Consider the following 15,592-nt stretch of genomic DNA (forward strand, 5'->3'; position numbering starts at 1 on the left):
ATGTATGGCTCTCTCAAAAGGTTTGTACAGCAAGAATGATTATGGTAGACTAACAAGCAAAGACGCAAATAATACAAGACGCTCCAAGCAAAACACATATCATGTGGTGAATAAAAATATAGCTCCAAGTAAATTACCGATGGAAGTGGACGAAAGAGGGGATGCCTTCCGGGGCATCCCCAAGCTTTGACTTTTTGGTGTCCTTGGATTATCTTGGGGGTGCCATGGGCATCCCCAAGCTTAGGATCTTGCCAATCCTTGTTCCATAATCCATCAAAAGAATTCACCCAAAACTTGAAAACTTCACAACACAAAACTCAACAGAAATCTCGTGAGCTCCGTTAAAGAAAGAAAACAAAAGACTACTTCAAGGTACTGTAATGAACTCATTCTTTATTTATATTGGTGTTAAACCTACTGTATTCCAACTTCTTCATGTATTATAAACTATTTTACTAGCCATAGATTCATTAAAATAAGCAAACAACACACGTAAAACAGAATCTGTCAAAAACAGAACAGTCTGTAGCAATCTGTAGCTAACGCAAACTTCTGGACCTCTAAAAATTCTACCAAAATAGGAAGTCCTGGAAAATTTGTTTATTGAACAGCATCAAAAAGAATCAACGCAAAAGCACATTCCTGTGATTTTAAAAAATTATATCCATGCGCGCAAATTTTCTGTTTTTCAGCAGAATCAAATCAACTATCATCGTAGGTTATCCTATAGGTTCTACTTGGCACAAACACTAATTAAAACATAAAACCACATCCAAACAGAAGGTAGATGGATTATTTATACCTAAACAGAAGCAAAAACAAAAAACACAAATAAAATTAGGTTGCCTCCCAACAAGCGCTATCGTTTAACGCCCCTAACTAGGCATTGAGATTTCAATGATGCTCACAAGAAAGACAAAAATTGAGGCACAAAGAGAGCATCATAAAACATGTGACAAACACACTTAAGTCTAACATACTTCCTATGCATAGGCATATTATAGGAAAACAAATTATCGTAACAGGCAAAAACTAGCATATGCAAGGAAGCGGAAAGGAACAATAGCAATCTTAACATAACGAGAGGTAATTTAGTAACATGAAAGTTTCTATAACCATATTTTCCTCTCTCATAATAATTACATGTAGGATCATAAGAAAATTCAACGATATAGATATGTATTCTTAACACGATCCACATGCATGCAAAGTTGACACTCTTCCAGAACAGTGGGATTATCATTAACTAAAGTCATGACCTCTCCAAACCCACTTTTATCAAAAAATTCATAAGATTGAATATTATCCAAATATGTGGGATCTAAAGTTGACACTCTTCCAAACCCACTTTCAATATTATTGCAAACAATATTACCAATCTCATATTCATCATGGGGATTAAATAAATTTTCAAGATCATAAGAAAAATCACCCCAATCATGATCATTGCCACAAACAGTGGACACAACAAAACTAGCATCCCCAAGCTTAGGGTTTTGCATATTATTAGCATAATTGACATCAAGAGGATTTATAATAAAATCATTGCAATCATGCTTTTCATCGAAAGAACTATCAAGTATGGGCGCAATAGCAACGATCTCATGTTTAACATAAGGAACTATAGCAAATTCATCTTCATAAATATTGGCATCACGACCACAAGGATAGCAAGCATCATGTTCATCAAGGGATATTTCAATCAAATCATCGGAGTCATCATTATCTATAGATTCATGCATATCATTATTTCCTTCCAAAGCAGCAGTTATTCTCTCAATAAATTCTTTGACACAGACATTATGAGCATAGTTTTCATAGCAATATTTAAGTATGTCAAAATTTTCAGATTCGTAGAGAGTAATATCATACTTTTCAATCAAAGAAGCAACTTCATAAGCACCCTTAAAAGCAACAAATTCTTCAATTTGTTCGATATCATAGTAACTGTAAACACCCTTTGCATAAGAAGATACGATTTCATTTTCATTAAACTCACATAGGTAAGGAAGGTGTTTTTTAGGGTTCTTAGAGCAACAAGTAAAATCATAAATTTCACAAAGATTCCAAGCATAACACAGCAATCTGTTTATTTGACTCCATAAGAGTCTCCCTTTTTCAGACAAACGGTGACGCACATAATGAGCATGCTCATCTAAAGATTTCCCATCAACTAGGCTAGTTGGTGTTTCAGCACGAGCGCATAAGGATCGAAGATGATCCAAGTAGAACACTTTAAGTGGATCCATATCAATAGATTTTCAGCAAGCGAAGATGCAAGCATATAGAAGGCACAAGGAAACACAAACAAAGATACATACAGGAAGAAGGCGAATGAAAAAAGAGAGGGCGAATAAAACGGCAAGGGTGAAAATGAGAGGCAAATGGCAAATAATGTAATGCGAGAGATAGGGATTGCGATGGGTACTTGGTATTGTTGACTTGCTTGCGTGAGCCTCCCCGGCAACGGCGCCAGAAATTCTTCTTGCTACCTCTTGAGCACTGCGTTGGATTTCCCCGAAGAGGAGAGGATGATGCAGCAAAGTAGCGTAAGTATTTCCCTCAGTTTTCGAGAACCAAGGTATCAATCCAGTAGGAGACCACGCACAAGTCCCTCGTACCTACACAAAACGATAGCAACTCGCAACCAACGCGATTAAGGGTTGTCAATCCCTTCTCGGTCACTTACGAAAGTGAGATCTGATAGAGATGATAAATAATATTTTTGGTATTTTTGATAGATAGATGCAAAGTAAAAAGTAAAAGGCAAAGTAAAAAGAAAGCAAGTAAATAAAGTGATAGAGATTGATATGATGAGAATAGACCCGGGGGCCATAGGTTTCACTAGTGGCTTCTCTCAAGAGCATAAGTATTCTACGGTGGGTGAACAAATTACTGTTGAGCAATTGACAGAATTGAGCATAGTTATGAGTATATCTAGGCAATGATCATGTGTATAGGCATCACGTCCAAAACAAGTAGATCAAAATGATTTTGCATCTACTACTATTACTCCACTCATCGACCGCTATCCAGCATGCATCTAGAGTATTAAGTAAAAACAGAGTAACGCCTTAAGCAAGATGACATGATGTAGAGGGATAAATTCATGCAATATGATAAAAAACCCATCTTGTTATCCTCGATGGCAACAATACAATACGTGCCTTGCTGCCCCTTCTGTCACTGGGAAAGGTCACCGCAAGATTGAACCCAAAGCTAAGCACTTCTCCCACTGCAAGAACTACCAATCTAGTTGGCCAAACCAAAAAGGATAATTTGAAGAGACTTGCAAAGATAACTCAATCATACATAAAAGAATTCAGAGAAGAATCAAATATTTTCCATAGATAATACTGGATCATAAACCCACAATTCATCGGTCTCAACAAACACATCGCAAAAAGAAGATTACATCGAATAGATCTCCACGAGCGAGGGGAAGATCATTGTATTGAGATCCAAAAAGAGAGAAGAAGCCATCTAGCTACTAGCTATGGACCCGAAGGTCTGAAGTAAACTACTCACACTTCATCGGAAGGGCTATGGTGTTGATGTAGAAGCCCTCTGTGGTGGATGCCCCCTCCAGCGGAGCTCCGGAACAGGCCCCAAGATGGGATCTCGTGGATACAGAAGGTTGCGGCGGTGGAATTAGGTTTTTGGCTCCTGTTCTGATTGTTCGGGGATACGTAGGTATATATAGGAGGAAGGGGTACGTCGGTGGAGCGTCAGGGGGCCCACGAGGTAGGGGGTGCGCCCAGGGGCGTACCCTCCACCCTCGTGACCGCCTCTGGCACTTCTTGGAGTAGGGTCCAAGTCTCCAGGATTACATTCGGTTGGAAAATCACGTTCCCGAAGGTTTCATTCCGTTTGGACTCCGTTTGATATTCCGTTTCTTAGAAACACTGAAATAGGCAAAAAAAATAGCAATTCTGGGCTGGGCCTCCGGTTAATAGGTTAGTCCCAAAAATAATATAAAAGTGGAAAATAAAGCCCAATATAGTCCAAAACAGTAGATAAAGTAGCATGGAGCAATCAAAAATTATAGATACGTTGGAGACTTATCACATTGCGGACTGATCCGCTTGGTCATCTGGAGTAGATCGTGTCAGGAGCGCCGAATAATTATGATGAGCAGGGCTTGGACCTGCCGTCAGACGATGCTTGGGATATTACCCCGGCAGAAGCCTCAGATCTAAATCCGGGGCAGGATGCGTTGCCTAAGGACGGAGGGTTGGTCCCCGCCCCGTAGGCCGCACCCTCGTCGGCGATGAGGCCGAACACGGGCCCCACCTCTGGGAAGGCCCATGACTCCGGGTCCCCGGACTCGTATCCGGTCCTAGGTTCCAGTCCGTGCGCCCCCGAGTCCGTCGAGTCTGGTTGGGCTCCGGTAATGGAGTTCACCGCAGCAGACATGTTTCAGCACTCGCCCATTGGTGACATACTAAACTCATTTAAAATTCTCTACTATCTCGATTCTGTCATAAATTTGTCATGGATGTACATGCATGACAAAAAACGCGACCTACTATGACAAACACGTATCATCATGGAAGTGTATTTTTTTGTAGTGATGCATGCCTCTTATGCTACCTTACAAGACTTCCTACAAACATTGCACACAATTACGGCAGCAATCATTCAGAATACTCTAGTACAGTACATGGAAATCGGTAGGAAACAAAACAATTCACGCACAGAATGAGTGCACCAGATCAGACATTGAATCGCTAGCAACCTAGTACAGTACCAAAGGTTCGTTCTTTTCAATTAAGAGAAGGAAGACAGCCGATGCATCCAGCCTGCCGGCCGCACATCCACCCGAATCCACCCTGACCCGCCCCAGAAACACGCAAATCAAGTACCCAGGAATCAAAACAGCCTGGAGAAGGAGACACGAGATTCCGGGCCAAACTATGTCCGGCTTGAGTGGGAAGCAGGCGACGAAGAAATTTGTTACCCACCCACCACCCACTTGATAGCCACGGTTGATGATTTAACCGACGCGCTTGACTTCGACTCCGAAGGTATTGACAGTATGGACGACGATGCAGGAGAAGACTCAGAATCTATGGGGTACCGGATTCTCGCCTCGTCACATGACATATACATGGTGGATACACCCAAGGAAGACGACGGTGACAATCCGGAAGATAAAACCCCTGGGCAAAAAGCAAAGAGACGGCGCAGACGTTGTTCCAAATCTAGCAACATTAAAAATATCAGCAAGAGCGCCAGAAGAATGGATACTCCGGTCAACCCTGAAGGCAATAACGACGAAACGGAACCAGTGATGGAGCAGGACGAACCAGGTCACGCCGAGCATACTTCAGAGTAGACGCCCGAAGACAACGATCCAGAAGGACGAGTTCATCAAACCGGCCCAGGACAAGAAGATAGTCCGGACAATGACGCATTCATCATTCCAGAAGAACGCGTGGAACGAGAGAACCTCCACAGAAAGCTTATGGCCACAGCAAGAAGTCTGAAGAGGCAGAAGCAACGGCTTAAAGCCGCACAGGAAACGCTCAATCGCAGATGGAATAAAGTGCTAGACACTGAAGAAAGATATGGTGACGATCGCCACACAAAGAGCTACCCAAAACGTAAGCTACTGCCAGAATTCGACGACGAGGCCGTCCCACCAAAAAGTAACACGAGCAGGAGACTAGAAGTACCACTTCATAACCGCAATAAATCAACTACCGAAGACGCCCACGGTCTACGTCACCAACTGGATAAGAAAGCTGGCACAGCTAGGTCCATCTACGGATCTAAAGGACACACCCCGGCGGGAGATTGTGGTCGTCAAAACAATCATGACAACCAGACACCAGTTCGGAATAAACACCAAACACAACAACAGCCGGCGGCATGCCACAGCGCGTCTAGATACAGAGGGGCTTCTCACCCCCTGTGCTTTACTGATGAAGTACTGGACCATGAATTCCCACAGGGCTTTAAACCTGTGAACATAGAGGCATACGACGGAACGACAGACCCAGGGGTCTGGATAGAAGACTTTATCCTGCACATACACATTGCTCGTGGGGATGACCTCCACGCCATCAAATACCTTCCCCTCAAACTGAAGGGACCAGCTTGGCACTGGTTGAAAAGCCTCCCCGAAAATTCAATAGGGAGCTGGGAGGAACTACAGGACGCTTTCAGGGCCAATTTTCAAGGGACTTATGTCCGGCCTCCGGACACTGACGATTTAAGTCACATAATCCAACAACCCAGAGAGTCCGCCCGCAAGCTTTGGAATAGATTCCTCACTAAAAAGAATCAAATTGTTGATTGCCCGGATGCCGAAGCCCTAGCGGCATTCAAACATAGCATCCGTGACGAGTGGCTCGCCAGACACCTCGGCCAAGAAAAGCCTAGGACAATGGCAGCCCTAACAAGCCTTATGACTCGCTTTTGCGCGGGTGAAGATAGCTGGCTATCCCGTAAAGGCACCAGCGACCCCAGCACATCCGAAATAAGGGGTGGCAACGGGAAGCCACGGCGTAATAAAAACAAACGCAAAAACAAGGAAGAGAGCCCGGACAACACAACGGTTAATGCCGGATTCAGGGGCTCTCGACCTAACCAGCAAAATAAGCAATCTAAAGGCAGTAAAGAGGGACCGTCCGGTCTAAACAGAGTTCTGGACAGACTATGCCAAATTCATGGCACCCCCGACAAACCTGCAAACCACACACACAGAGAGTGCTGGGTCTTCAAGCAGGCCAGCAAACTAAACGCCGAACACAAGGGAAGGGAAACACCAAGTGAAGACGAGGATGAACCTTGCCAGCCTAACACTGGGGGACAGAAAAATTTCCCGCCAGAGGTTAAAACAGTGAACATGATCCACGCGACTCGCACATCCTTGGGAAGGCACGAACGCGCCCATAAAGACGCGCGCGATATAGAGCCCATCATACCCACACCTAACCACTGGATGTCTTGTTCGATCACTTTCGATCGCCTGGACGGCCGAACTAGTATTCGGCGCGAAGGATCAAACGCCTTGGTGCTTGACCCAATAATTGACGGATACCATCTCACTCATGTCCTCAAGGACGGCGGCAGCAGTCTCAATTTAATATATGAGGACACTATCCGCAGGATGGGGATAGACTCATCCAGAATCAGTAAGATTAATACCACCTTTGAAGGGGGATACTAGGCGTTGAAGCCTACAGCAGGGGCTTCGTCATACTGGAGGTAACATTCGGCTCCCCAGGCAACTCCAGAAGCGAAGAAGTAGTCTTCCTAATAGCACCCTTCCAAAGCAGCCATCAAGCATTGCTTGGAAGAATGGGCTTCGCCCGCTTCAACACATTGCCGCACTATGGCTACCTTACACTTAAGATGCCCGGTCCACGCGGCGTCATCACCGTTAGCGGAATAACAGAGCGCTCTTCGGCGTAGAGGAATACGCGATGGCCCTAGCGGCCGGACTATAAGCGGCCTCTAACAAAAATATGACGGATCGTTAAGACCACGGACACGGTTAGACGAGTTCGGCAACCCATATTAAACCAGGGCACTGTATATGTAATCCTATAGTGGACACCAGGGGCTAATAATAAAGCCCCACACTTGGCTCAACCTTATTGACAGGCCAGCATCTTACACTTTTTACTATCCATCGCATACTTACGTTGCACTCTTCTATGAGTTTCCCTTTTCCGCAGAGAATGTTCGTGCGATACCCTTCCAGGATGTGGCACAACGGAGACAAAGGCGCAGACGTGCAGCAGGGCCCCGTTCAACATGTTTCTTTTAAGATTAAGCCCCTGTGTAAACCTTTTCTATTGCCTCTTGTTGTTTAACCATCCCATGGGTTCCATACCCACAGAGGATACTGCCGTTTTTGGCATTTCGCCATGACAGATTAACGCACGTACCTGGAAATACAGGGTTTATACTGAATGGGCATTCTTGAGCCCATCATCTGTTATAAAGTCTGAATACCTTCGGGAGTGTTCGGCGTCACGAGTTTGGCCTTATATGCACCAGCTCCGAATCATGTCTTTGGTCAAATGTTGGGTTTGCCCGGCTCCTGGGTTTGCCGCCTTATGTTCCGTTATTATCGACTAAGGTGGCCAAAGGATAACTACTGCGATTGTGCCCTGGTTATTCCGGATGAGCACCTCAGTAGAGAAAGCCGAAAACTGACTGTCATGATACAACAAGAGACTGGTCAACCACTCGACGACTCACCGGAATCTCTAGGATTCCTCCGCATTAACGAAGGGCCATTTCCCGGCCAGGTACATACGCGCCTGTATTCGGATGCACGCGAAGGTGCCAGGGGCTACATAGTAGCCCCAACGTTAGAATCCCGCGGCTAAGCGAAAGTGTTACACCTATATAGTCTGGTTGCCTAGTTCGACGTGCGATCACCTCCTTGCCGGACCAAGACGTTGGATAAAGAGTGATCAAGCACATTTTTTTCGCGAACACCCCTACATTGTGTGCGTGGGGGCTGAAGCCAACGACTGCTAACTTTCGACTGCCCACATATGTATACATATATATAAACGGCGCACAGGGGACACAATCATATTTTTAGACAAACATTATATAACCTTCTAATCAAAATAAACATTGTTTTTACAATGATTTGAATCATTACTCGAATAGGAGATTCTTCAGGCACTGCGCCTCTATCAGGCGGGCACCCTCTGTGACCTGCGCCAAGTAGTGCCCGGGCGGATATTGGCCCCCCACCGGATTCTGAGATGCTATCATAGTGGCATCCATATCCGTCCAATATGCTTTAACGCAGGCAAGGGCCATCCGCGCACCTTCTATGCATGCTGACCTCCTCATGGCATCGATCCGAGGCACGGCCCCAAGGAACTGTTGCACCAAACCAAAGTAACTGTCCGGCTTAGGCCCCTTCGGCCAAAGATGTGTTGGAAATATGCCCTAGAGGCAATAATAAAAGTGTTATTATTATATTTCTTTGTTCATGATAATAGTCTTTTATTCATGCTATAACTGTATTATCCGGAAAATCGTAATACACGTGTGAATACATAGACCACAATATGTCCCTAGTGAGCCTCTAGTTGACTAGCTCGTTGTGATCAACAGATAGTCATGGTTTCCTGGCTATGGACATTGGATGTCGTTGATAACGGGATCACATCATTAGGAGAATGATGTGATGGACAAGACCCAATCCTAAGCATAGCACAAAGATCGTGTAGTTCGTTTGCTAGAGCTTTGCCAATGTCAAGTATCTCTTCCTTTGACCATGAGAGCATGTAACTCCTGGATACCGTAGGAGTGCTTTGGGTGTATCAAACGTCACAACGTAACTGGGTGACTATAAAGGTGCACTACAGGTATCTCCGAAAGTATCTATTGTTTTATGCGGATCGAGACTGGGATTTGTCACTCCGTGTAAACGGAGAGGTATCTCTGGGCCCACTCGGTAGGACATCATCATATGCGCAATGTGACCAAGGAGTTGATCACGGGATGATGTGTTACGGAACGAGTAAAGTGACTTGCCCGTAACGAGATTGAACAAAGTATTGGATACCGACGATCGAGTCTCGGGCAAGTAACATACCGATAGACAAAGGGAATTGAATACGGGATTGATTAAGTCCTTGACATCGTGGTTCATCCGATGAGATCATCGTGGAACATGTGGGAGCCATCATGGGTATCCAGATCCCGCTGTTGGTTATTGACCGGAGAACGTCTCGGTCATGTCTACATGTCTCCCGAACCCATAGGGTCTACACACTTAAGGTTCGATGACGCTAGGGTTATAAAGGAAGCTTGTATGTGGTTACCAAATATTGTTCGGAGTCCCGGATGAGATCCCGGACGTCACGAGGAGTTCCGGAATGGTCCGAAGGTAAAGATTTATATATGGGAAGTCCTGTTTTGGTCACCGGAAAAGTTTCGGGCGATATCGGTAATGTACCGGGACCACCGGGAGGGTCCCGGGGGTCCACCAAGTGGGGCCACATGCCCCAGAGGCATACATGGGCCAAGTATGAGAGAGCACCAGCCCCTAGGTGGGCTAGGGCGCCTCCCACCATGGCCCATGCGGCTAGAGGGGGAGAAGGGGCAAACCCTAAGGGGATATGGGCCTTAGGGCCCATATTGGTGCGCCTCCCTCTCCCCTCCCCTCTTGGCCGCACCCCAAAACCCATCTAGGGCTGGCCGCCGCCCCTAGGGGGTGGGAAACCCTAAAGGGGGCGCAGCCCCCTTCTCCCCTATATAAATAGAGGCCTGGGGCTGCCCATAAGACATGAGAACTTCTCCTCTCGTTGGTGCAGCCCTGCCTCTCCTCCTCCTCCTCTCCCATGGTGCTTGGCGAAGCCCAGCTGGATTGTCACGCTCCTCCATCACCACCACGCCGTTGTGTTGCTGCTGGATGGAGTCTTCCTCAACCTCTCCCTCTCTCCTTGCTGGATCAAGGCGTGGGAGACGTCACCGGGCTGTACGTGTGTTGAACGCGGAGGTGCCGTGCGTTCGGCACTTGATCATCGGTGATTTGAATCACGACGAGTACGACTTCATCAACCCCGTTCACTTGAACGCTTCCGCTTAGCGATCTACAAGGGTATGTGGATGCACTCTCCTTCCCCTCGTTGCTGGTTTCTCCATAGATAGATCTTGGTGACACGTAGGAAAATTTTGAATTTCTGCTACGTTCCCCAACAGTGGCATCATGAGCTAGGTCTATTGCGTAGATTCTTTGCACGAGTAGAACACAAAGTAGTTGTGGGCGTTGATGTTGTTCAATATGCTTACCGTTACTAGTCCAATCTTGTTTCGACGGTATTGTGGGATGAAGCGGCCCGAACCGACCTTACACGTACTCTTACGTGAGACAGGTTCCACCGATTGACATGCACTTGGTGCATAAGGTGGCTAGCGGGTGCCAGTCTCTCCCACTTTACTCGGAACGGATTCGATGAAAAGGGTCCTTATGAAGGGTAAATAGCAATTGGCATATCACGTTGTGGTTTTGCGTAGGTAAGAAACGTTCTTGCTAGAAACCCATAGCAGCCACGTAAAACATGCAAACAACAATTAGAGGACGTCTAACTTGTTTTTGCAGGGTATGCTATGTGATGTGATATGGCCAAAAGGATGTGATGAATGATATATGTGATGTATGAGATTGATCATGTTCTTGTAATAGGATTCACGACTTGCATGTCGATGAGTATGACAACCGGCAAGAGCCATAGGAGTTGTCTTTCTTTATTGTATGACCTGCGTGTCATTGAAGAACGCCATGTAAACTACTTTACTTTATTGCTAAACGTGTTAGTCATAGAAGTAGAAGTAGTCGTTGGCGTGACAACTTCATGAAGACACGATGATGGAGATCATGGTGTCATGCCAGTGACAAGATGATCATGGAGCCCCGAAGATGAAGATCAAAGGAGCTATATGATATTGGCCATATCATGTCACTACTCTATTTGATTGCATGTGATGTTTATCATGTTTATGCATCTCGTTTGCTTAGAACGACGGTAGTAAATAAGATGATCCCTTACAACAATTTCAAGAAGTGTTCTCCCCTAACTGTGCACCGTTGCTACAGTTCGTCGCTTCTAAGCACCACGTGATGATCGGGTGTGATGGATTCTTACGTTCACATACAACGGGTGTAAGACAGTTTTACACAGCAAAAACACTTAGGGTTAACTTGACGAGCCTAGCATGTACAGACATGGCCTCGGAACACAGAGACCGAAAGGTCGAGCATGAGTCGTATAGTAGATACGATCAACATGAAGATGTTCACCGATGATGACTAGTCCGTCTCACGTGATGATCGGACACGGCCTAGTTGACTCGGATCATGTAATCACTTAGATGACCAGAGGGATGTCTATCTGAGTGGGAGTTCATAAGATGAACTTAATTATCCTGAACATAGTCAAAAGACCTTTTGCAAATTATGTCGTAGCTCGCGCTTTAGTTCTACTGTTTTAGATATGTTCCTAGAGAAAATATAGTTGAAAGTTGATAGTAGCGATTATGCGAACAGTAGAAAGCTTATGTCCTTAATGCACTGCTCAGTGTGCTGAACCCCAAACGTCGTTTGTGGATGTTTTGAACATCGAACATACACGTTTTGATAACTACGTGATAGTTCAGTTAAATGGTTTAAGTAGAGGCACCAAAGACGTTTTCGAAACATCACGGAACATATGAGATGTTTCGAGGGCTGAAATTGGGATTTCAGGCTCGTGCTCACGTCAAGAGGTATAAGACCTCCGACGATTCTCTTAGCCTGCAAACTAAGGGAGAAAATCTCAATCGTTGAGCTTGTGCTCAGATTGTCTGAGTGCAACAATCACTTGAATTGAGTGGGAGTTGATCTTCCAAATGAGATAGTGATGTTTCTCCAAAGTCATTGCCACCGAGTTGCTAGAGATTCATGATGAACTATAACATATCAGGGATAAATAAGATGATCCTTGAGGTATTCACGATGTTTGACACCGCGAAAGTAGAAATCAAGAAGGAGCATCAATTGTTGATGGTTGGTGAAACCACTAGTTTCAAGAAGGGCAAGGGCAAGAAGGGATACTTCATGAAACGGCAAATCAGCTGCTGCTCCAGTGAAGAAACCCAAGGTTGAACCCAAACCCGAGACTAAGTGCTTCTGTAATAAGGGGAACAGTCACTAGAGCAGAATTACCCTACATACTTGGTAGATGAGAAGGCTGGGAAGGTCGATAGAAGTATATTGGATATACATTATGTTAATGTGTACTTTACTAGTACTCCTAGTAGCACCAGGGTATAAGATACCGGTTCGGTTGCTAAGTGTTAGTAACTCGAAATAAAAGCTACGGCATAAACGGAGACTAGCTAAAGGTGAGCTGACGATATGTGTTGGAAGTGTTTCCAATGTTGATATGATCAAGCATCGCACGCTCCCTCTACCATCGAGATTTGGTGTTTGCGTTGAGCATAGACATGATTGGATTATGTCTATCGCAATACGGTTATTCATTTAAAGAGAATAATGGTTACTCTATTTATTTGAATAATACCTTCAATGGTCTTGCACCTAAAATGAATGGTTCATTGAAATCTCGATCGTAGTGATACACATGTTCATGCCAAAAGATAGTAATGATAGTACCACCTATTTGTGGCACTGCCACGTAAGTCATATCAGTATAAAATGCATGAAGAAGCTCCATGTTGATGGATCTTTGGACTCACTCATTTTTGAAAAGTTTGAGACATGCGAACCATGTCTATTGGTATATATGCATGAAGAAACTCCATGCAAATGGACCGTTTGAACTCACTTTATTTTGAATCACTTGAGATATGCAAATCATACCACATGGGCAAGATGACTGAAAAGCCTCGGTTTCAGTAAGATGGAACAAGATAGCAACTTGTTGGAAGTAACACATTTTGATGTGTGTAGTCCAATGAGTGCTGAGGCATGCAGTGAATATCATTATGTTCTTACTTCACAGATGATTCGAGTAGATGTTGAATATATTTACTTGATGAAACACAAGTCTGAATTATTGAATGGTTCAAGTAATTTCAGAGTAAAGTTGAAGATCATCGTGACAAGAGGATAAAATGTCTATGATAAGATCATAGATATGAGTATCTGAGTTACGAGTTTTGGCACACAATTAAGACATTGTGGAAATTGTTTCGCAATTAATACCGCCTGGAACACCATAGTATGATGGTGTGTCCGAACATCATAGTTGCACCCTATTGGATATGGTGCATACCATGATGTCTCTCATCGAATTACCACTATCGTTCATGGGTTAGGCATTAGAGACAACCACATTCACTTTAAATAGGGCACCATGTAATTCCGTTGAGATGACACCGTATGAATTATGGTTTAGAGAAACCTAAGCTGTCATTTCTTAAAAGTTTGGGGCTGCGACGCTTATGTGGAAAAGTTTCAGGCCGATAAGCTCGAACCCAAAGCGGATAAAATGCATCTTCATAGGACACCCAAAACAGTTGGGTATATCTCCTAATTCAGATCTGAAAGCAATATGGATTGTTTCTTGAATCGGGTCCTTTCTCGAGGAAAGGTTTCTCTCGAAAGAGTTGAGTGGGAGGATGGTGGAGACTTGATGAGGTTATTGAACCATCACTTCAACCAGTGTGTAGCAGGGCACAGGAAGTTGTTCCCGTGGCACCTACACCAATTGAAGTGGAAGATTATGATATTGATCATGAAGTTTCGGATCAAATCACTGCCGTACCTCGTAGGGTGACAAGGATACGTACTACTTCAGAGTGGTACGGTGATCCTGTCTTGGAAGTCATGTTGCTAGACAACAATGAACCTACGAGCTATGGAGAAGCGATGGTGGGCCTGGATTCCGATAAATGGCTCAAGGCCATAAAATCTGAGAGAGGATCCATGTACGAAAACGAAGTGTAGACTTTGGAAGAACTACTTGATGGTCGTAAGGCTGTTAGGTACATATGGATTTTAAAAGGAAGACGGACGATAATGGTAAATGTCACCATTAAGAAAGCTCAACTTGTCATTAAGATGTTTTCTGACAAGTTCAAGGAGTTGACTACGGTGAGACTTTCTCACTCGTAGCGATGCTAAGAGTCTGTTGGAATTATATTAGCGATTACTGCATTATTTATGAAATCTTGCAGATAGGATGTCAAAACATTGTTTCCTCGACGATTTTCTTGAGGAAAGGTTGTATGTGATACAACCGGAAGGTTTTGTCAATCCCGAAAGATGCTAATAAGTATGCAAAGCTCCAGCAATCCTTCTAAGGACTGGAGTGAGCATCTCGGAGTTGGAATGTATGCTTTGATGATGATCAAAGATTTTGGTGTATACAAAGTTTATGAGAAACTTGTATTTCCAAAGAAGTGAGTGGGAGCACTATAGAACTTCTGATGAGTATATGTTGATCAGAAATGATGTAGAATTTCTAGAAAGCATATAGGGTTATTTGAAAGGTGTTTTTCAATAGAAAACCTAGACTAAGCTACTTGAACATTGAGGATCAAGATCTATGAGGATGGATCAAAACGCTTAATGGTACTTTCAAATGAGCACATACCTTGACATGATCTTGAAGGTGTTCAAGATGGACCAGTCAAAGAAGGAGTTCTTGCCTGAGTTGTAAGGTACGAAGTTAAGACTTAAAGCTCGACCACGGCAGAATAGAGAGAAAGGACGAAGGTCGTCCCCTATGCTTAAGACGTAGGCTCTTCAGTATGCTATGCTGTGTACCGCACCTGAAGTGTGCCTTGCCATGAGTCAGTCAAGGGGTACAAGAGTGATCCATGAATAGATCACAGGACAGCGGTCAAAGTTATCCTTAGTAACTAGTGGACTAAGGAATTTTCTCGATTATGGAGGTGGTAAAAGAGTTCGTCGTAAAGGTTACGTCGATGCAAGCTTAACACCTATCTGGATAGCTCTAAGTAGAGATACCGGATACGTACAATGGGGCAACAATTTAGAATAGCTCCAAGTGGAACAGTTATTTGGAATGGCTCCAAATAGAACGTGGTAGCTACATCTAGGAGATGACATAGAGATTTGTAAAGCACACACGGATCT

The sequence above is a fragment of the Triticum aestivum genome, chromosome 2B (genome assembly GCF_018294505.1).
Source record: "Triticum aestivum cultivar Chinese Spring chromosome 2B, IWGSC CS RefSeq v2.1, whole genome shotgun sequence".
NCBI classification, from domain to species: Eukaryota; Viridiplantae; Streptophyta; class Magnoliopsida; order Poales; family Poaceae; genus Triticum; species Triticum aestivum.